This window comes from Lygodium microphyllum, chromosome 17 (genome assembly GCF_053477565.2).
Source record: "Lygodium microphyllum isolate KBCC chromosome 17, Lygodium_microphyllum_v1.1.10, whole genome shotgun sequence".
Taxonomy (NCBI): domain Eukaryota; kingdom Viridiplantae; phylum Streptophyta; class Polypodiopsida; order Schizaeales; family Lygodiaceae; genus Lygodium; species Lygodium microphyllum.
In genome coordinates, this window is record NC_141151.1 from 113,554,948 (window position 1) to 113,578,439 (window position 23,492).

The window sequence follows — 23,492 nt, forward strand, 5'->3', positions numbered from 1 at the left end:
GTGGCATTTCCGCCGTGGAAGCAGCTTTACAACTAATCTTTGGAATTCCATCATTGGTCCCTTGCACCGTTCGTCGAAAGTAGTTTTAGAAGGCTCCCTCTTAGAAGTAGGGATTTCGAAAGGGGGTGCTTCAAAATTTTTCACGACTAAGACCCATTGAAGCCATGGGGAAGGCTTAATGGCCTTTGTAAACTCGCACGAACGAGGAATAGAAAGGTGTGGAAAAAAAAACAAGGTGCAGGAGAGCTCCAAGGGTTATTTTTGCATAGCCTAAGGGGGATTTTTAACAAAACATGGGGGGAAAAGGAAAGGTTATTTGGAGTAACCTTTTATGGGGGAAAACCCTAAGGGGGAAACCCCAAGGAAAAATAATAACCGTAAAGGTTATAAGTAAGGGTCTAAGTGTTACAACTATATATATCATCTCTCACTTGACTTGGGTCTCACCTATATATACTAACTCTACATAAATATGAATCATTTTTTGGGAGCATGTCTTGTGTATCTCTCTCATACTCTCTCTCTCTCTCAACATGGTATCAAAGCTATGGATGCATAGCAAAAACAAGGAAGATAAGTTGTTTATACTTGATTGAATTCTTTGCACAAGTGATAATTTGATACATGAACTTGTTCAAATTAGAAGTATTAGTTAATTTTTTCTCGTCGTGCTCTCAAATCCTGTCAAAACCGCCTGTTAATCGGAGTTCTGGATTAAAAGTTATGACAGTTCAGGATTCAAGATAACAATTCTGCTCAAATCTATGATTCTTTATTTAAAATTGTAATTCTAATTACAGTTCGTTAATCCCCAATTAGAGTTCGTTAATCGCTCGTCTTCGTTAATGACGTTGATTACGACAAGCAAACATCTTCCTATTTTTAGCGATGTTTTATTATCGTTCACGTTCTTTGCTTGACCGAAACAGCACTTTTCTTATACGTGTCATCTCGTCTTGCACGTTACGTCTCTCTATTTCGGGATCTCTTTTTTGTCACTCAATACTTTTCGTCATTCTGTTTTGGGCGACCTGTCTTGCCCAGTTCAAACTATTGATGTTATGAATAACAATTCGGTGATTACTGATGGCCCATTATTTGAACAATGGAAAATTGATCATACTCATTGGATTCGTCATGACAAAGCAGCTCATCGTTATATATTGTTTGTACTTCCTGACTCACTTATGTTGGATGTCTTTCATCTAGAAACCTCTCATGCTGTTTGGGAGTATCTTATCTCAACGTTTGAGAAGAAATCGATCACTGAAATTTTATATCTCCAAACTTGTTTGAAGAATCTTCAATATAAGGTTGGTACTTCTATGCACTCTCATATGGAGCCTTTTAAAGACATTATCAATCATCTTGGAGCTGTTGGTACTCCTGTTGCTAAAAATCAGATTGTTACTCAACTTCTTCATACCATCAAAGATTCTTTATATGACAATATCATCACTATTTTGTCTAACAAGGATGATATCCACTTTGACAAAGCATGTATATCTCTTATTTAATATTCTCAACGTCATGAGCATCATTTGGAAAAATCTGATGCTGTTTTGGTCACTCGCAAACAAAGGGATTTTGAAGCTGCTTTTGTTTCTCGTAAGCGTCCCGCTTCACATTTTTAGTAGGGTGGATGCTCTAATCAAGGTAGTAAATCTTCTCGTCTTGCTTATTCTAACAAACATTGTTCTTATTGTGATAAGAAAGGCCATGTGGCTTCTGATTGCTGGGCATGTCAATATGATGAGGAGCATGGAGTTACTATAAAGCAACCTCGCTCGTCCAAAAGTTTTCCTCCTTGTGATTATTGTGCACATACAGATCATCCATCTCGTCGTTGTTATAAATGCAGATATGATGAAGAACATTCTCGAGCTTATATTGTTCAACAAACTACAACTAATGATGATCATACTCATCAAGAGCTCAATTTTGTCCATCATGATATCTCTCCAGAAAAGGTACTTCATGTTCATGATGGTTGTCTATTCATCGTTGATTGAGGTGCCACTGGAAACATGACATACCAATCGTAGTGGCTTCACAATTATCATTCTCTTCTTGTCAAGAAGTTTGTTTACCTTGCGGATGATACGACTTGTCAAGTCAAAGGAGTGGGTAATTTATATCTGGGGACTGTTTCATCCACTAGAATATTAAGAGGAGTTCTTCATGTTCCAGATTTGCAAAGAAATCTTCTTTCTGTTGCTTGTCTAGTTGATCTTGGTTTGTTAGTTGGCTTTGATCATAATCAATGTCATATAGAGAAAGATGGACATACTATAACAGTGGCTCCTCGACATGGTAATCTATTTGAGCTATCATTGAACAATACAGTTGCAAATGTTGTTACTGCCCCTGGAGATGCAGATTGCAAATTATGGCATCAACGATTTGCACACTCCGATTTTGCCAAAATTCTTGATCTTCATCGTCACACTCTTGTGCAAGGTATGGATCTTAAATCTCATCCACGTATGGGAATATATGAGTACTGTGCACTTGGAAAACACGATCGTTCGCCTTTCCATACTTCTACTTCATCACATTCCTGTGCTCTCTTAGATTTGGTTCATATCGATATTTGTGGTCCTTTTCCTACCTCAAAGTCTCAATATCGATATTTTATAACTTTCATTGATGATTTCTCACGGTACACACATGTCTATCTTCTCTGACATAAGTTTGAGGCTTTATCTATATTTAAACAATACAAGTGTGGAGCTTCAAATTGGATTCTCTATAAAGACGCTTCGTAGTGACAATGGCGGTGAATATGTATCCAATCTATTTGATGACTTCTGTAAGGATCAAGGTATTCATCATGAGTTTACGGTTCCTTATTCTCCTCAGCAAAATGGTGTTGCTGAGCGCAAAAATCGCACTATTCTTAATGCTATACGTTGCATGCTTATACACTCTGGTTTGTCTCGAAAGTTTTGGACTAAAGCACTTCTAACAGCCGTTTTTATTCAAAATCATCTTCCAACATTTGCACCTGCTCGCAAAATTCCTATAACAATCTGGACAGGGAAGACACCTTCAGTCTCTCACTTTCACACATTTGGTTACATTGCTTATATTCATGTGCCCAAGGACACTCGACATAAGTTGGATCCTCCAAGTTTGAAGGTTATTTTTCTTGGTTATTCAGATCATTCCAAAGGTTACAAATTTTATGATCCTTTTACTCAAAAGGTTATAATTAGTTGTGATGCTATATTTGATGAGAAGACTATGGGTGGCACATGGTCATCAGATGTTTCAGATGATACATAGTCTTTGCTTAGTGCATTTCCTTACTTACTTTGTGAGTCTACTAATTCTAATGATCATAAACCTCCTTCACCTCCAAAGAAGATTGATGAAAATTTGGAGATCTATGTCGATCTTCCTATTGAGATAGAGCATGGATTCTATTCTATTGAATATGATGTCTTTGATGATACTATGTCTGTCCAAGAGGATCCAATATCGTATATGGAAGCTATCAATTTGTCTCAAAGGGATCAATGGCAAGAAGCTATGCAAGCTGAGTACAATTCTTTAATCTCCAAAGGTACATGGATTCTTACTGAACTCCCCCCAAATCGTGTTCTTATCAAATGTAAATGGGTTTATAAAACCAAGACCAAAGCTGATGGCTCGTTTGATAAGTTCAAAGAACGACTTGTTGCAAAAGGTTGCTTGCAGATTGCAGGAGTAGATTATCAAGAAACATTTTCTCCCATTGTGCGCTCCACAACTGTTTGTATGATTTTGGCTTTTGCAACACTATTTGATCTAGAAATTTACCAAATGGATGTTAAAACGGCTTTTCTCAATGGAGATCTTGAAGAAGAAATCTATATGGAGCAACTTGAAGGTTTTATGATTGCAGGAAAGGATCATCTTGTATGCCAGCTTCATCGTGCATTATATGGATTGAAGCAAGCCTCTCCTGCTTGGTATATTAAGATTGATCAGTTCCTCACATCTAAACGTTTTGTTGCATGTTTTGCTAACCCAAATCTTTACATCAAAAGAGAGGACAAATGTTTTATTATTGTTGCTCTATATGTTGATGATACTATTCTTGTGTCAAATAATTTTGCTTTCTTGGATGCTATGAAAAAGCTTTTATTGACTGCATTTGAAATGGTGGATCTCGGTGAGATACATTCTTGTTTGGGTATTCAAGTTCAATGACACCAACAACAAGGCATTCTTATTCTTCGCCAGGCAAAGTTTATTAATGATATTGTTAAGAAGTTTGGGTTGACAAATGCGCACTCTGCCAACACTCCCATTCTTTCGAGCTCTACCAAGGGTACATCTACAACATGCAATGAAGAATCAGCCATTCATCAACCTTTTGCTAATCTTGTTGGTTGTCTTCAATTTATTGGTTTAAACACAAGACCAGATATTTTATTTGCAGCTAACTTTTTGGGACAATATATTTCTTCCCCTTCCATTATTCATTGGAGTGCTGCAAAACGTATTCTTAAGTACCTCAAGGGTACTAAGGAATTTGGTCTTATTTATCATCGTTGAGAGGATTCTTCTTTATCTTCTTCAACTTCTCTTGACCTTATTGGATATACAGATGCTGATTGGGCAAGTTCACACTTATCCATGCGATCTACAAGTGGGAATTGTTTCTTTGTAAATGGATGTTTGGTTTCTTGGTCCATCAAGAAACAATGATGTGTTGCAGTTTCTACAATTGAGGCCGAATATGTTGCTGCATCATTAGCAGCTCGCGAGCTAGTTTCGCTTCGACAACTACTTGCAGATTTGGGACATCCTTCATCATCTAGTACACCTCTTCGATGCAATAACCAAAGTGCTATTAGTTTTACCAAAGACTATATACAACATAGTAAATCAAAGCATATTGCTATTCATTATCATTATGTTTGACATGAAGTCAAGAAAGGTTCCATTATGGTGGAGCATTGTCCTACTGATCAAATGGTTGCATACATCTTCACAAAAGCTCTTAATGAAACTCACTTTAGTTCATTAAGACATGCACTTGGTATTGTTCCAAGTTATTATCTCACTGATTGAGGCATGTATCATTGTATTCAAGAAAACTTTATAGTAAATCATTTTTGTATCGTAGGTATGTGAGGGGCTCGGGTTTTTCCCTTGTTCTCCCCAAGGGTTTTTTCACTCGCAACTAGAGACCTTTGTTTGAGTGGGGATATTACAACTATATATATCATCTCTCACTTGAGTTGGGTCTCACCTATATATACTAACTCTACATCAATATGAATCATTCTTTGGGAGCATGTCTTGTGTATCTCTCTCGTACTCTCTCTCTCTCTCTCAACACTAAGGAACCTTAGGGCAATTTGGAGGAAAGGGGTTTCAATGCGCCACAAAGGAAGGGGGCTAGAGAAGGTTTAAACATGGGGGAAAAGGGGTGGTTCCAAAGCCAAGGGATAGGGGTTAAAGGGATTAACACGGGGGGGGGGGGGGGGGGGGGTGATTCCAATATCCACGGGAAAGGGGGCTTAAGGGTTTAGACACGGGGGTTCCAACACCCATGGGAAAGGGGGGCTTAAGGGTTTAGACACGAGGGTTCCAACACCCCTGGAAAAGGGGGGCTTAAGGGTTTAGACATAGGGGGAGGGGTGATTCCAATATCCACGAAAAGGGGGCTTAAGGGTTTATGAAACATGGAGGGGAGCCCAAGGAAAGGGGGCTAAGGGAACTTTAAAAACCCCAAGGGAGGGGATTTGATGAGGCACAGGAAGGGGGCTTAAGAAAGCCCCCCCTTGGAAGCTTCCGAGCTTCCAAAACTTTCCATGTGGGGGGAAGATGGCTCCCTTATGCAGTGTGGCGACATGTAGAATCTCTTTCCCTCCCTCTGGCAGTCTGGTGGTGACTCCCGCTGCCTGCACGGTAGCCCAGCCCCTCGTCCACAGCATGGTACTCCCTTTCACAGTGGCGTCCACCCAGCTCACCACTTGCTCGCGTATCAGAGTCTTCTCTCCCTCACGGCTAGCAGCAGCCCTCTCTTCTTAATCTCTCCTCACGTATTTAGCTACCCCCTATGGTGGCGCCTCCTCGACCACGGCCCGTTCCTTGGAAAGGCGCTTGGCGATGTCCTCCACCAAGCTTGGGACATTGCCTCTTGAAGTGACCAGGTTCGTTGTATTGGAAACAACGGAGGTTTCAGCCATTGCTTTGAGTAGGAACAAAGTTGTTGACATTGTTAGCCCTTGCTTTCTTTCTTTGCCCCTAATTATGACCTTGAACTCTCTTTATCTAAGGTCTGAATGCTCCTCTATTCGGGTCATTATAAGACCAAGCTTTGTTACCCCTTGGTCTAAACTATACCTTCTGAATTATAGGCGCCGCTCGAATGAGTGCATCCTGAAGATCTGATGGACACATAGATTCGAGATGGGTATTTACTGGTGGATTTAAACACACACAAAATTTGGACACCTACTATATCATGTCCATCTGCAGCGCATACTTAAGAAGTGAGACAAATTTATAATAGTATGCGTCAAGCATGAGCCCCAGCTGTTTTAGCTCCTAGAACTCATTCATTTTCTGCGTGCGATATGCAGGTTGCAAGTATCTTACCTGCACGGCTTTCTTCAGCTGTAGGGCCATCTATCGTATCTCATCCAAGCATTCCAAGTGTAGGAGAGGGTGTTGAAGTGACTCATTATCTCCCAAGTGTTCTTTAATTGCCACTCGCAAAGAGGGCAATTCCAGCTCAACAGGGAAGACAACCTCTGTACCATACACTAGCTAGAAAGGGGTCTGTCCTGTAGCTGCCTTATGAGAGATTCTGTATGCACAGAGGGCCTCTGTAAGTAAATCATCCGAGTAGCGACGATGTGCGGCAATAGTTATTGTCAGAATTGAGCAGAGGGTGTGATTGGTGACTTCAACTTGGCCATTGGATCTAGGGTAATAAGGAGTGGACTTTCGATGGCGGATCTTGTACAGCTTTGTCAGCTTCTCCATGATTTTGTTAAGGAAATGAGTACCTCTGTCACTTACCAGCTCAAGGGGACTGCCAAAACAGGTGATAATGTTCTCATACATGAACAGGGCTATGCTCTTACCATCATCCAGCTTTAGGGCTTTAGCTTCACACCACTTTGTGACATAATCCGTACATACTAAGATGTATTTGTTCTGCTTCCATCTAGTGGGTGGATCAATGGGACCCACGAAATCAATCCCCCACTTCTCGAACGGCTTTAGGGGAAGAATGGGTTGCAGTGGCATGGCACTTGTTTTGGTAGGTTTCCCCATTCGCTGATAAGCATCACATCTCTTACACTAATCATATGCATCCTTGTGGAGGTTCGAGGCCACCAGTATTCCACTAACAAAGCCTTCCTCCTTGTCACTTCTCTTGTGAAGTGTCCACCACATAGTTTGTCATGGCATACTTTCAATACTATGCCGATTTCATCCCTTGCAACACATCTTCGCAATACTTCATCTTTGCCTCTCTTGTATAGTGCACCGCCTAGCAAAGTGTAAGGGGATGATTCTAACATAAGCTTCTTCTTCTCATGGCTTGAGATGCTAAGAGGACATTGTTGAGTTTCCAGGAAGTTGGCTATGTCTACATACCAGGGAGTAACCATTTAAACTAGAAACAAGGAAGCATCAGGAAGGTCAAGATCATCATGTTCCTCTTCTTTTGTTTGAGGAATCCTTGATAGATGATTGGCTAGGACATGGGAACAGCCAGGCTTAGTGATCACTTCAAAATCGAACTCTTGGAAGAGGAGTAACCATCTCATCAGTCGTCCTTTAACATTTGCTTTGTTCATCAGGAAGGACAAGGCTTCATGATCCACATAGAACTTGAAATACGTTGACAATAAATAGTATCGAAACTTCTCTAGTGCAAACACCATTGCCAAGCACTCAAGCTCTATCACTGTATAGTTTCGTTTCCTATCAGTGACCTTTCAGCTTGCATAATAGATCGGTTGATCTAATTTAGAGGGGCCCTTTTGACATAGGATAGCACCTAGCCCTTCAACTGATGCATCTATGTGCACATGGAACTCCTTCGTCCAGTCAGGAGGCTGTAAGATAGGTGCTTGGATAAGGCACTATTTTAGGGTATTAAAGGCCTCTTCACAGTCATCAACCGAAAGGAAATCCGCATCTTTCCTTAGAAGCTTATGTAGAGGGGATACCTTGGTTGCAAAATGTGCAATAAATCTTTTCTAATAGCCCACATGGCCAATAAATCCTCCTAATTGCTTGAGGTTTGTTGGTGCTGTTAAAGTAGCCATCATCTCAATCTTTGTCGGGTCTATTGCAATCTCTTGTGCAGGGACAATATGGCACAAAAGAACTCCTGAGGAGACATCAAAGACACATTTTTCGGGTTGAGAGAAATCCCATACTCTCGGCATCTGTCAAAACATTGCTCTAGGTATCCCCAGTGCTCACAGATTAAGCTGTAGACACAAAAGTTATCAAGATACACCTTAATGAAATCATGTAGATGATTCTGGAAGGCCACCATCATTACTCGTTGGAACATGGCAAGAGCATTACAAAGCCCAAATGGCATCACTCTATAAGCATAGGTCCCCCATTCGGTGGTGAAGGTTGTTTTGGATTGGTCCTCTTCTGCAATTTGGACTTGGTTATATCCGTTGAATATATCCAAGAGGGAATATAGCTCATGACCTTCCACTGTATCCAACAGTTATTCTGTAAAAGGGATAGGGAAACGATCCTTCTTCGTCTTCAAATTGAGCTTTCAAAAGTCGACACATATTCGAAGTTTCTCGTTCTTCTTGGGTACTATCACAATGGGCGAAACCCATTTACTATTAGGCACAGGATAAATGAACTCTTCTTCAAGAAGTTTCAATAATTCAACCTTCACCAGAGCAAAGTAATTAGGATTCATACGCCTTTGTCTTTGCCTTATAGGTTTTGCATCAAGCTCTAAGTCAATGTGATGCTGGCATACTGTGGGATCAGTCCCCTTTAGATCTTCATATGACCAAGCAAACACATCTAAGTTCTCTTTTAGTAGATCTTGCAAGACCACTAGTTCTTCTTCTGGAAGATTGAGGCCCACTTTTAGGTGACGTTCGATACCATCAGTATCCAAGAATGTTACATGCCTTTCACCTTCCACTTCGTGGATAAATGTCCCACGCATTGCTTCTGGATAGAGGTCTGACTCTTTCAGAAGAGTAGTATTCTCATCTGATGTTCCATTAGAACTAGTATCCTCCTTCTGAGTAGATGACTCATTCGTCTGTTGAGGTTGCCAGAATGGTATCAGAGCTTTGTTTTCTTCTATTTGAGTGGTGATTTCTTCTGGACTTAGGGATTCATCTTCAGAGGATGCATCCAGGAATGTCACATAGCACGAACCTTCTAGAGGCCGTGGCTCTAAGGGCTTTAAAGGGCTTCTATTGACAGGGGGCATCATCATCATCTTTTCTCTGGACTGAATGGTCAGGGCATCATGAGCCACTGGTGAGCTTAATTTTTATGCTTCTAATCCATTTCTTATACAGATTTCGCATACTTTGTGGTCCATTGGTCAACCCAAATGGAATCATGGTCATTCCATCCAGCACCGTGAGATCTTCACCTCTGAGGTCTCTATTGGGACATCAACAAGATCATCTGCTATCAGAGAAAATTCTTCATCTGCACTTTCATAACCTGCTTCCTTTTCTTCCTCATCATTTTCATCCTCTTCCTCTAGAGGCTCTATCTCTGCTTCTGTAAAGGCTCTGTAGGAGAAGAACAAATCTTTTGCAACATCTGCTTCTACTTCTGTCAGAGCTTCTGACTCTACTTCTGCCTCTGGCTCTACCTCTGTATCTGTTACTATCTCTGTGACTGTCTCTATATCTGCTCTGTATCTGTACTTCCTCTGCTATGTCTTTGTACTGTCTCTGCTCTGTATCTGCTCTGTAATTGTACTTCCTCTACTCTGTCTCTGCGACTATCATGTAATAGGGAAAATAGTACATCCATGCTTCTATTTCATTGTCAGAGGTGATTTCATAAGTTAATTCTAGTTGAGGCAGGAGGTATTCTCCCATGAACAAGGATTTTACTTCCCTTGGTAGTTGGCTTATAGTGCCCGCTGTTAGGGATTGTGCCTCTGTTTTCTTAGGAAAGATCTACTTAATAGCCTCTTCATCTCCTGATGTACCATCTGTTACCTTGTTTGAGGAGTCAGTTATGACTTCAATGGATGTGGATCCATTGCCTTTTTGCGATCTATACAGCTTTAACACCACTTTGTTGGGTCCTCTGCCTAGGGTTAGGGTCCCTTTGAACCAGTCCGTCCTAGCTCTTGCTTAAAAAATCGAAGGTCTTCCCAATAGCAGAGGGTATGAGGTCCCATAAGAATTCGGTTTGACCACCACATATGTCAACCAATAGTCTCTTCCTGCAAGGGTTGTTTCAACATATGGGAGGATGCCCAACGGTTTGATTCTTCTTTGGTTTGCCAATTTGATAAGCCATTGTGTAGGTTGAATTCCTTGCAACCCTAACTCCTTCATTGTCACATCCGTCATTATGTTTACTGATGAGCCTCCATCAATCAATGCATTTGAAATAAAGCATCCTTCTATCCATACCCAAATCTCTGGGGTTCCAAGATCTAGGAAGGCATTAAAAACAATATTATTGAGTTTGGAAATCTCCTAATTCCCATTTTTTAAATACTAAAAAGGTGGCACTTGAATAACGCCCATAAGTTTCTCAAAAGCATATGATGTAACCTATCATTGGAAAGTACTTGAAAAATGGAATCTCTTGAGCTATAGAGAGCTCAATTTGGAGTTTTAGTGTTCAAGTTATGACAAATCCAAAGATTTGACCACATGTCCCAAACTTATGGAAAATTTCCATATTCCCCAATATGGTGTTATTAGCCACATCTACTTCCTTTACAGGCTTTGGGCCCTTATTGGTCTTGGTCATTGTTGAAGGAGTGATCTTTAGTCCACAACTTCTTGTCAAGATGCTTTTGAATTTCTTTCGGCAGCTAGGAGGCAGCATCAGTAACTGTCGGAACGTTATGTTAGGTTTAAAAGTGTCTAGATCTTTTACCAAGTCATAATCTTTAATAGGATCCACAGGCTTCTCCAGCTGGTTGGGGAATGGGGCTACACCCATTTTCATTTTTCCTTTTTCTTCTAATAATTGCAGCATCGGCACTTCTTCTATTTCTGAAATTGCTTCTATATCATCTATCTCCTGGACCTCTAGTCTTGTCTCTAAGATTGTCTCTGTGACTCTCTATGGCACTACAGTGCTCTTTACTGCATTGTTCTGTTCTGTACTGCTCTGTCCCTCTGTTGGTAGGTTGAACTTCACAGTCTTGGCAGGATAATTATTTTCGTTTTGAACAACTGGTTCCTTCTTCTTGGTGCGCGTAACAACAACAACTTCCAACTCTACCAAATTGGAGGCAGGCTCTTGTATCTTCTGTTGGCTATCAATGGCATTGGCCTTTACAGGGGGGCTGGTCTTGGACAGTCCTTTGCAATGTGGCCTTCACCTTTGCATGGACTGCATAAGGGCTTGTAATCCACAGATCATCTAGGGTTTGGACAATTTGGGGAGATATGACTTTTTTCTCCACACCTATAACATTCCACCTCTGATCTTTGACCACCGCCAAACTGTCATCCTCTGTAACTTTGAGAGGAAAACATCCTTGGAACAAAATAGGACCAAATTCCTTGGGCTTGGGTCCAATATCTTATGTTGTCATTTTGAATTCCAGCAAGTTGAATCTTGCATTTTCATATTTCTATCTTCGTTCATGCATCTCTTTTAGAGAGGAAATATCCTTTGTATGGTACTTCCGCAAACAATATGAATAGAAGGCTCTAGGAATGGTTGGTTTTCAGGTACATTCAGTGGCTAAATGTCCCGCTTGATGACACTTTCCACACCATGTATTAGAGCGCATTACATCTCTTCCAACTCCTACAGCAGTGGATATATTAGCGGTATTCACCTTCAACGTCTATATTGGTTGGTTTTTGGGCACATTCAGTGGCTAAATGTCCTGCTTGATGATACTTTCCACACCATGTATTGGAGCGCATCACATCTCTTCCAGCTCCCACAGGAGTGGATAAATGCCCGAGTGGATATATTGGCGGTATTCACCTTCAGCTTCTGTAGCTGCTCTGTAATCACATCTAGAAGATCTTTCTTGATACTTGCAACTAAGTTGGATAAGTAGTCCTTCATATTTTCACCTTCTGAAGTTCTTGGAGTGGGATTTTGGGAAGCTTCTGTAATTACTGCATAAACTGGTTAGGTCAATCCAGAAGGTCCTCTATTCTGGCTCTGATTCAGAGCCTTTGTTGAGACTTGGGGTTGTTGATTCCAATTGGTAGGGTTCCACTGTTATTGAGTTGCCATTGGAGGAACTGTTTGAGGCCACTGTTGCTATGGTTGAACCATCATTTGACACACTATCATTTGCGGCGACCACACTGAATTAGGTGCATTATACTGCGGCAGTGTTTGCATCTGGGGATAGGGGTAGGGAACTATCCCTGGGATTGCATTTGGTGGGTATACCATTCCTGGCATGGGAGGAGGTAAGACTCGTCTTCTTGGAGTCATTGACAACTTTGCTTCATCTTCGTCATATAATCTTACACCTTTCATTAGAGCTTGCAGATTGACTGCTCTTCTCAATTCCATGAACTTGTGAACTTCTAGTTGTAGGCCCCTGAGAAACACTCCTTTCTGGATTTCTTCGTCCAAATGATGGTTATTCCATCTCTTCATGATGGATTCCATTCATGAAACATAAGCTTCTACTCTTTCTCCAAAGGATTGACTTAGGTTCATGAACTCCTCTCGCATCTGCTCTTCAAAACCTTCACGCTTGAATTTAGTAAGGAAGGCCAACTTCAGGTCACATCCCATGTGTCCTGCTGCTTGTCTCTCATACCACTGAAACGTCGCGCCCTTAAAAGTGGCGGGGAATATCGCTAACCAATGCTCAAGGGTTCTCGCATTGTTAGCCACACATGCCACCATAAATTCTGCTACATGAAGATCAGGGTCTTCATTGTACTCTCCCTTAAAAACTGGCAATGGAACTACATTTGTTGGCCTGTCATCATCAATATTTCTAGGACAAATCTGACTAGGAAGGGGACCTTGAGTTGCCATGGGGGCTTCTATAAAGAGTGCTTTTAGGGCGTCAAAGGAGGCTTCTGCTGCAAGCTCATTCTCATCTTTGATTTTTTCCTTCTCCCTTCTCACATACCTCTCGACTTATTCTAATGCTTACCTCTTTATTGCGTCATTCATCAGGGGGTAGGCTTCAACCAGTTGGTCTATACTGAACAGGATAGTTTCAAATAGGGCTTCAGTCTCTTTGAGGGATTCTCTGGCCAACATCTCTTCTACTTCCTGCTCTTCAACATCTTTAAATTTGACTTTCAAACCACTACAGAGGGGAAGATATTCCATTCTAGAAGTATCAAAACTCATTCTTCTTAGGATCGTTGTTGTGTCATTATAATAATGCCAGCTTTTGAGGGTTTCAAGAGTGTATGTTGTGAAAAACACTCTGTCTACCAACTTTCAGTGGGTTACTAATTGGACAAATAGAATGTTGTCAGTGCATCAAGCATCCCACATATCTTGCTATTGAGCATCCATGAACAAATTCCACCTCTTTTCCTTCTTGTTTTCGTGCACCTCCACTAACCACGACTCTTAAAGCTTCTTCACAATCTCCCACTTGATGATGTCTAAATGCCAAATCTTCCATGGATGGTCATTCTCTCTGATTCTGCTCATCAGTTTGTTCCCAAACAACTTGCCACCAAGATGCAGCAAGTTTCTGCTGCTTCAACAGGAAGAGGAAAGAGTCCACCACATGGAGCATGCATCATGATGGTGATATGTTTCTGCCGTTGTGGGATGAACTTCTTATGGAAAGTGGCTTTGATAATAAGAATCTCCAACTCTTCAGTGGAAGAAGGAACTTTGCAAACATCCATTGGATTTTTATCTTCTTGGCAATGCCATTTCCTTCATTTTTAGCCTCTTTTGATGCTTGTTGATGGCAAGTTTCCCTGGCTGTGCACAAAAAACATGGAGCCCAAGGAGGAACACCAAAGAAAAGGGAATTCTCTTGCAAGAAAATCTATCTTGTAACATCAACAAGCTTTTATTTCATTCTTTTGATCATCAGAACAAAGAAAACAACAAATCTTCACACAACATCATAATAGATATCTCCCATGAATTTGATATAATCAACCATAATCTTCAACATTTTCATAGAATCCATAAATTGAACAAAGAACACAAAATAATACACCATCTTTTGAATGGAAATCAATCACATAATATTCATATACAGTTGCATTGTTTTGATAGAATTGACTATCTCTCGCTCTCTCTCTCTCTCTCTATCAATAGTACATCATATCCTCACTACAATACTCTCATAATAACTCTCAATAATCCTTCTCAGGTCGTGGATGGACCCCCCAAGAGGTATGTCTGATATGAAGAGTCACCAAAGCCACTACAGTGTCTTTTCATAGCTCACTACTTTCACTGTCACTCAGTCTTCTCTTCAGTCTTCAACAGCTACTTCTTCCACTTTTTTTAGCTCTTTTGAAATTAGATTCATCCTTTCCAAAGTTTAGAAAACTTTCCCAAAGTCACACATACATCCTACAGAACACTTACAAAAGGTCTACAGAACAGTATGGTATAGTACGAGAGCAGCTACAATGCAGAGATAGAGCAGAGACAGAGGCTCTATAGAAGGTTCGCAGAGGGTTACAGAAGGTCATCAGAACCTCATAACTCATATTCAAACCATTCCAAACTATCAAAAACTATTGAATAGGCTTCCAGAAGATCTCAATCTTCATCAATCATCAATCCATACTTCATACAGAAGAAAACAACAACAAAACAGAAGCTATACAGAACGTATACAGAACCAATCAGAACCTCAACAAAACCTATCAGAGCATCACACAGCTTCATATCTCTATTGAAAATCATCATGATCTTCCAAAACATAATCAATATCATCCAAAACACTCTCAAACACTTCCATTAACAACCATACATTACTCTAAATCCATCAAAAATCAATCATTCAGTCCTCGAAAACAACAAAAATCAGTTGAAAATTCAGTATTTTTCCACTCTCAACAACCTAATGATCTTCTTGTGTTGGCATTGGATGTATCAACATGTAGTAAATAATCTATCAAATGACTAGACAATTGACCCTAATCATTAAAAGCTAGATTTGTAGATCTTGGTTTCACCTCCTCTTTTTTAGAGGGTTTTGTCTTTGGTGGGCTGTCAGACCATGTTAGATCATCTTCATCTTCATCTCAAGCTTGCTTTTGTGATCTCTTGGCATGCAATGCTTGTATGCCTTGGTCTTGGCCATGTTGTATGAAGGAGAAGATAGATTCGTGAGGAAAATTAGCTAAAAATTAGTGTGTGATGCTAATGCATGGGAAAAAGTCAACATTGATTAACAAAGGAAAAAAAAGGGGCATCAAATTAGTGTGTGATGCTAATGCATGGGAAAAAGTCATCATTGATCAACAAAGGAACAAAAAAGGGGCATCAAATTTTGTGAAGTTTTGGTGTCCATGCTTTTTTTCCTTTGGACTACTCCTTCCTTCAAAGTGCGAGTCAAGTCATAAAGGAGTCACAGATAAACATACCCTTGTTGCTCCATGATTACAAATTTTTGTTGACATGCCATAATGACTTGATTTCCTATGCTTGAATTGTCTCCAATTAGACTAAGAGTCAAAAACCAATTCATGTTTCTCCACATGAAACCTTATAGTTACAAATAGTTCTCCATAAGTCTCATAAAAAGGGCATAATGATTAGTTGATAAATAACCTTTTAAAAAATGAACATCATGCATGTAATGAAAACTTATGAAAAAACCTTAGAAAAATCTTAACCTTGCTACCAATTGACAAAAAACCCACATTACCCACAATAAGATCGTAGTAAGAGCAAAAACATCCTACACTTTTTGTACCAAGAATGAAATTTGTTTGGATTTTTCATGATAAGAAGATATGTCTTGAAGAATTAATGTATCACCAATAATAGGCAATTCAATTTTGGCACTCCTTGGAAATAATTAGACCCATATAAGTTTCATATGACCATTATAGCCAAAAAATCTTTACTTGTTGCTTCAAGCACCATTGTGCTAATCTGAACCAAGTTGAGTGCTAATGCATTCATAGCCTATAAGTTCTTATCAAGTCATCATAGTCACATTGAACAAGTTTATATAGTCTAGAACCATTAATGTTTCTGCTTAATGACATCTCCTTGAAATGTAGCTAAGATAAAAGTGCCTTGATGGCCAATAACCTTGACTACTTCATAGGGGCATGTTAAGCTCTTTTTCATCTCTGTACACATACATCCTTTCAACCTTGCACATCTCTTAGATCTTCTCCAACCATTTACTATCCATACATGAAACCTAGTAGAGTAAAAAAAAATCATTTCTCAAGGGGCACAAATATCCTATGAACAACACTACAATAGTCCCCTTATATAGCAATACCATTTAAAAACCCTTTAATTTTGTGTATGTGCCATAATATTTATTTTCGACCCATGATCCAATAATGCAATACATGGAGTTTCGTGTTCACCTATCTTCACAATTGTTTCAATTGTAGCCCTTTCCTAGTGTATGTGAGAGTAATGACTTCTAGGAATGAAACTGCCTTCATTTTCTTCATGAGACTAGTGCTACATAACTTCTCTATGAGTATTGGTGCTCATAATAAACGTTTTAGCTAATACAATATTGTTTCCATCCTTAATCACCTCATTTTTTGATTCAATCCTCTTTATGATAGCATTGGAATCAAACTCCCAACAAAGGCCTTTATGAATCCATTTTCTTGTCAACATATATTAGTGCTTATGAGGCTCTCCCACAAACTATCATTTTCTTCCAATGGTATCATTTATTTAATCATAAAATTCACACTTAGAAATGGCAAGTAGTTTGCTAAGTGTAGACTTAAGTCCACTACCAAGGATGCGCTCCTCAAGTACTTTTTTAATGTCTATATCAATCTCAATGTCTGCCTGCAACTTATATCCAAGTTGCTTGCCTTTCTTCTTTCCATTTAGATTTTTATCCTATATTATATACTCTACTATGTATTTAGAAATAACTTTTTCACTATCCTTCTACTATTCCACTGTACTTCATGTCATGCGCTTTGAAGTACCTTCAACCTCATCATCTCTTTTCCTCTATGATGGCATTCATATTCTGTACTTTTGCTAAGTATGCATATGCTATAAATGAATCCACCAAAGCATCCCATCCTATCATACTATGTATATTTTGACTAGCACATGACAATTCAACCTTAGCTATCTTTCCCGTCTCTACACAATCCAAGGCATGAGAGAAAACTTTAGATTTCATGGCAATCTTGCATGTATCAAGAGAACCAAGAGATTCCTCGATTTAAAATCCATATGTAACAACATCTATGGTTGCAAATGCATTTCATACTACTAATTTCTCAGGGTGCTTTTGCATATCCCCTTTACCAAAATTTAGTTCAAGATGCAACCATATCTCTCTTCCATGAAATTTTCTATCTTTCCAAAAGACCACAAATTTGGCCTCTACATCACGATCAACCACACAATCACACTTTTCATGCTAAAGACTATTTTGCCATATACATTAGTGTTTCAATCCTTATCTAATAAGCCTTTGGGCTACTTCACATCCCCTTTCCTTTACTTTTTAATCCAATTTTTTAACCTTTAGACTAAGATAATGCAATCCCTTTGCTAATTTGGCCATTATATCCTCCTTTATGGATGGATCTACAAGTATATGTGGTGAATATCCATAGAAACAACTGCCTTTGCTACAACTTTTTATGCTTTCAGAGAGATAGCATGTATAGTCCCTAAACCTAAGTGAAATTTTATTCCTTCCCTCTTTAGAATCACATGTACCATCTAATATTGAAACTCAAGGTGAAAAATAAGAGATTTTCAAAATTTTAGTTTGTAAATGTGTGGGTGAATATTTGCTTGATCATAGTGAATATTTTAGAAAATTGGGTAAATGTTGTGAGAAATCTAGAATTTTGGCCTATTTTTGAGTAAATTTCATATCAAAATATGTAAAGTTTTGGATATATGGGCTATTTTTTTAGTTTTCAAGCCGAAAAATTTAGCATGTTGACTAAGAAAACCTCCAAAAAATAACTCTTGGGCTAAAATTCACCAAAATTTTTACCTTGTTGAAGCTTATGAAGAATCATCCATCTAGATGTTCCTTCTATCAACCTTGAGGTTATGTTCACCAATGTCAGAGCATGTAAGATAGAGGGTCTATCACAAGGGTATAAGACAGAAGGGTTTAGAGAGAGTAAGACATGAAACATGTAGAAAGAAAGAGTATTAAGTGTTTAGATGAATTGAAATACAATGATAGAGATGCAGTTGGATCATTCTATTCCATATATATGGTCTAGGAGTACATCTCAATTTAACCATATAAGGTGCCCAAATCCTAGGCCTGGCACACACACTTGGGATGATTGCCCAATACACAATCTAAGACCATGACTTAGACATTGACATATCAAGATCTTTGTTGTACATAGTCCAAAATGAAATACATGCACCTCATAAATCCATGCACACATCTAAATCTATGTAGTAGATGATGTGTATGACTTCTAGGAAGTGATACCAAGTATCGAAATACATCAAACCTAGTATTTATCCCTTGTGGGGCTTCAAAAACCACTTCAACCCTAAATGAAACTTGAGTTTTGATGATACTCAAATCTTCTCAAGTGTTAGAGAGTTTGATTCCATCAAGAAATGCATTTAGAAGTTTGTTTAAAGCTCATGAAATTTATCGATATATATTTTCCCTTTTTGTCCTATTTTGAATAGTAAAAAACTTCAAAATCCACTCTTCAAAACCCTCCTTCAAGTTATGACTTCCCCTTCTATCCCACTAGAGCTTATTGTTGAGCATAAGAAGCATACATCTCTCTCCCAACCTCTCCATGTTTTTTCCACAAGTAGGTTGAAGAAAATGCATAAGTTTGTTCTCTTTCTGGTCGGCTTCACACAAAAATTTCACTTTTCTCCTTCTTACCTTTTGCATGTTCATTATATTCAGAATCTCTTCCCTTGTCCCATGACTAGTGGACATTATCTTGGATACTCACTTATTGGTGACACTTTTGGTCCGAACAAGTACAATCTTTGCAAACTATATGATCATTTACTTGATAGGTATATCATATGTAAACTCCATCTTCCACTTGACAAGTCTTTGATGTATCTCAAGCTATCACTCATATTCCCATATAGTCTTTAAGACATAATCAACTTTCATTTTCCCTACCAAACACTTGTCACGACACATACATGAAATTATAGTATTTCTATATAATTTGTAAGATTTATTGAATGGACATAGTATCATGACATTAATCCTTTTGAAAAGAAATTAGAATCATCAAATGAGGCCACACCATTCAAAGCAATCATGATATAGTGTCACGGTGTATCAAAGAAAGCCAACAACATGATTGAGATAAGATAAGATGATGGCTATAGTGTAGGTAGTGTGGAAGGAGGAGGGAGATTGCTTTGGGACTCGGCTCATGGTAGGATGAGAGTCGAAAGCACCACAATATGGCCTAAGTGAGATAACCAACCATCATGAAGCAATTTGGAAACTTGAAATGGCATGACGTTGGTAGAGATGGTGGTAGTATCTATGCATGATTGGCCCCTCTCTTTAGCATTTTGGGTAGCCTTTCCAATTAAGTTGTTTATTTAGAGGACCTTAAAATTTTCTTGTTTGCTATTCCTTTTAATCCAAATACATGGTACTGAGAAAATGAGACATTTTATGGTGAGCCTTTAAGAGAGCATTGAGGTTCTTAGCAAAAGGATGTTAGCTAATAGCTCCATGTGGAGTAGTAGACTAGTAGCTAGTAGTCCAATGCTATCAGTTATTAGATTCTCAAAATTGTTAGCTCATTTCTTGGTATTTCTTTTCTCTCATTTGTGAGTTTAGTGCTATAAAATGTGGATCTTAATTGTTGCACTTGCTTGTTGTATGGATACATGGCCTATCGCACATTTTCTAGTGTTGTAGTTAAAATTTGAGTAATAATAATGTTGAGAATTTGGGGGTTTTATTGGTTGTGTTGTAGAATATAGTAATTTTGAGAGTTTGATGGTGACCATTTTGTAATTGAACAAACCATGATCATTGATATAAGGGTTCAACTTTTCTCCTAGTTTCAAAAGAAAAAATAAATTGGATGTGACTTTAGCTATTGGTAACCACAACTAGACAACCATAAGGGAGGGTACCACTTGAAAGTAGGGGTTTTGACAAGTGCTTGAAGTGAGTTTAGGAGTACAAGTTTGTGGTCTTGTGTGGTTGCAATTCACAAATTGTCAACTTAGAGTGGGGTTTTGAGAGAGGAGAAAGATCAACTATTGAGACTACTATTGGGCAAAAGGCTTAGAGGTTATAAAGAGTTACCAAAGGACAATCATGTTATGTGGAGGAGGAGAAAACTTGACTTGCACTTGCAAGAATAGCCACACTGGGTTGTGTTAGGGATATTTATTTTTTGCAAATTGAATTCCATAAAATTAGTAGCAAACTCATGGCTTCGAATATTTCTACAAGGGATTGAAAGGAAGACATACCATGGAGAATACTTTGAGGGCAAGATTGTTGGCTTTGATATTAGACTACATTTTCTAGTAAACTTGGGATGGGGGGTCACTCATAAACATGTGAGTATATCATGTAGGTTAAAAAGAAGAGGATTTTAAATTATCATGTTTGCACATTTTCTTCATACATAAGGGTGTAAGTAAGTCATTTATAGATTGAAGAGAAATGAGGCGAGTTTTACTTTGGACATTTTAACAAATAAGGGTATTTTAAATAGTCCTTGAATGCATATGATATAGAGGGTTTACACATAGTGAGCCCCCTGATGTAGTAAGGAACAAAGAGTAGTATTGCCAACATCCATGCTTCTACTAGGATTATCACTCTTATCTTTTTGAGGTGTGGGCTTTTTTAGGTAATGGTTTGTTGATTATGGATATTAGATCATCCAAATGACTATTTGAACATTGTTAGGGGGGAATGATATGGATTGTGAATAGATGAACTAGACCAATCCGTCGGCTTGCAAGGTTATTTTGATGGCCTTATGGAGATTCTAAAGCTTGGCTAGGTGTTTTTCTAGTTGGAGATAGAGGGATTTTGTTGTGAAAGTCCCCAAATTGTGTGCAAGATTGCCTAGTACCAAGCTCATGAAACCATTACTAGTACTCCTCTGTGTCTTGATTGTGCATGTACGATAGGATTTTCTCTATCCACCTCTTGTGTATAATAGAGAGGGTTTTCTCTATCCGCCTTGCACATGTCACCACTACTTGTGGTTCTAAAGTACATTTTTTTTCTTAATCATGAGACTTCTCCATGCCTTCTGTGTTCCATAATAAGAATTGTCCATTGTTGTTATCAAAGTATGGTCGGTTCCTTACTCGTAGTGCACAAAAAAGGGATTGTGAGGGCTACAAGAAACTATAAAACTTGTAAACATTTACCATTGTTTCTACTAAAATTTTTATTGCTCTTTTTCAAGTCTAAATAATAGCTCACAATGTTCATGGTTTGCCTTAACAAGTCATAGGATGCTATGAAGTTCTATCAAGTACTTCCAACATTTGTTTTATAAGATCACTAGTTGTATTAGTTGTATAGTCACAAAGTTCTTTCCAATGTTTCCAAATTGCATTGGGTTGGACATGTTAAATGTCACCCATGTATTCATGTGTTACTTCAAGTATGGTGAAAGCAATCAAGGGACGCTTCTACTACTTTTCTAACTACTTATGTGACTAGCTTTATATTTAACATTTGATGTGATGTCATTAGTTGCCATCACATATAATCACTAGTCAAAATGCATTAGTAACTAAGTACCACATGTAGAGAGAAGATATTTAATATGCTCTAGATACAATCAAGAAAACCCCTAGCCAAAATGAGCTTGAAGTTGGGTTGATATTTCATAAGTTCATTTGATTATGAAAATACTTCTGCCTTTTATAATAAAACAATTCAATTTTGAATAAACGAATTTGTGTCTAAGCATATACTTATAAACATATTCTTAAACAAACAATGTAGCACGTATCTAAATGAGCAACCTCCACCATCATGATAAAATATTGTGATGTGTCATTGACATTATAACTAGTTCTTATGTAAGTTGATTCGTAACTTTGAGTGCTCCCAGTTTGTACGGCGGAAAGTGACAAATGGATGCTATATGTGCTTACTTTTTCAAATCGTAGAGGAATTTGAAAATTGGAAAAAGTGCTTTCTTCATAGCTTTGAGAAAGGAGCTAATGAAACTAGGTGTCTTTCAAAGAAATTTTCCTTTCTCCAAGTGTTGTTGGAGAGAGTGTGTGTATATGCACGTGTATATGTGACTTTATGGGTGAGGGGCAATGTTAAGAGATAACCAAGGTTGGGTGAGGGGCAATGTTAAAAGATAACCAAGGTTTAATGTAAAGTGAATTGCAGAAAATCAAAATTAACCTTTGAGATTTCAAGAACAAGTTTTAAATCTTAAACCCTTCAAAAATTTTAGTTATAAAAATGGCAAATATATTCAATCTGATTAAAGATCCTTCCGAAATTATGAGATAATAGTCGTTATATGTGCTACCATGAATGTTTTCCGTCAATACTGGGGAGGCTTATTTCAAGAAAATGAAAATTGATACTTGTGGAATTTGTATTGATGAGATGTGAATACAGCAATTGGACGGTATATTGTAACTGAGAGAGATAAACGGCCGGCGACAACAGATTATAGCCGTGCATGCCCAGACCAGTACTGCGACAACGTGGACGGCCGCCAGTTGCATGCAGGAGCTCTGAGTCTTGCGTTGAGGATGATGTTGCGCACATCCAGGAGTAGGCACGCTCTGCGTGTGGCTCCATGGAGCGCCGCAGGAATAGCAGAACTCGTAGCCGAACTGGCACTTCATGTGGTTACAGCCATGGGCCAGCTTAATGAGGTTCCGGCAATTGGGTTGCAGTTGCAGCTCCTGCGACGTCGTAGCCGATGTCGTGCTCCTCGTGGTAGCATTACTGATTGCATGACGTGGATCAGCTGCAGCTTGGTGCAGCTAACATGGAGCCCGCAGCGCCTAATAGTACTGGCGATGCCTCGCAACAACCGGTCGGAGGTGGAGGTGATCCGGAGACGTCGTCGTCGTTGTCCCTATACGGGGAGAGCTATATCGGATCTGCGCCAATTACTTGTAACATATGCCTAGACGAGAAGCACGCCAATACAGCAGCTGGTGATGAAAAGTGA

The 23,492-nt window shown here is 38.9% G+C and overlaps 1 pseudogene; it reads left to right on the top strand.

Moving 5' to 3' along the window:
• Positions 1 to 1,061: 1,061 nt before the first annotated feature.
• On the top strand, positions 1,062 to 23,492 carry LOC148022263 (uncharacterized; annotated as a pseudogene).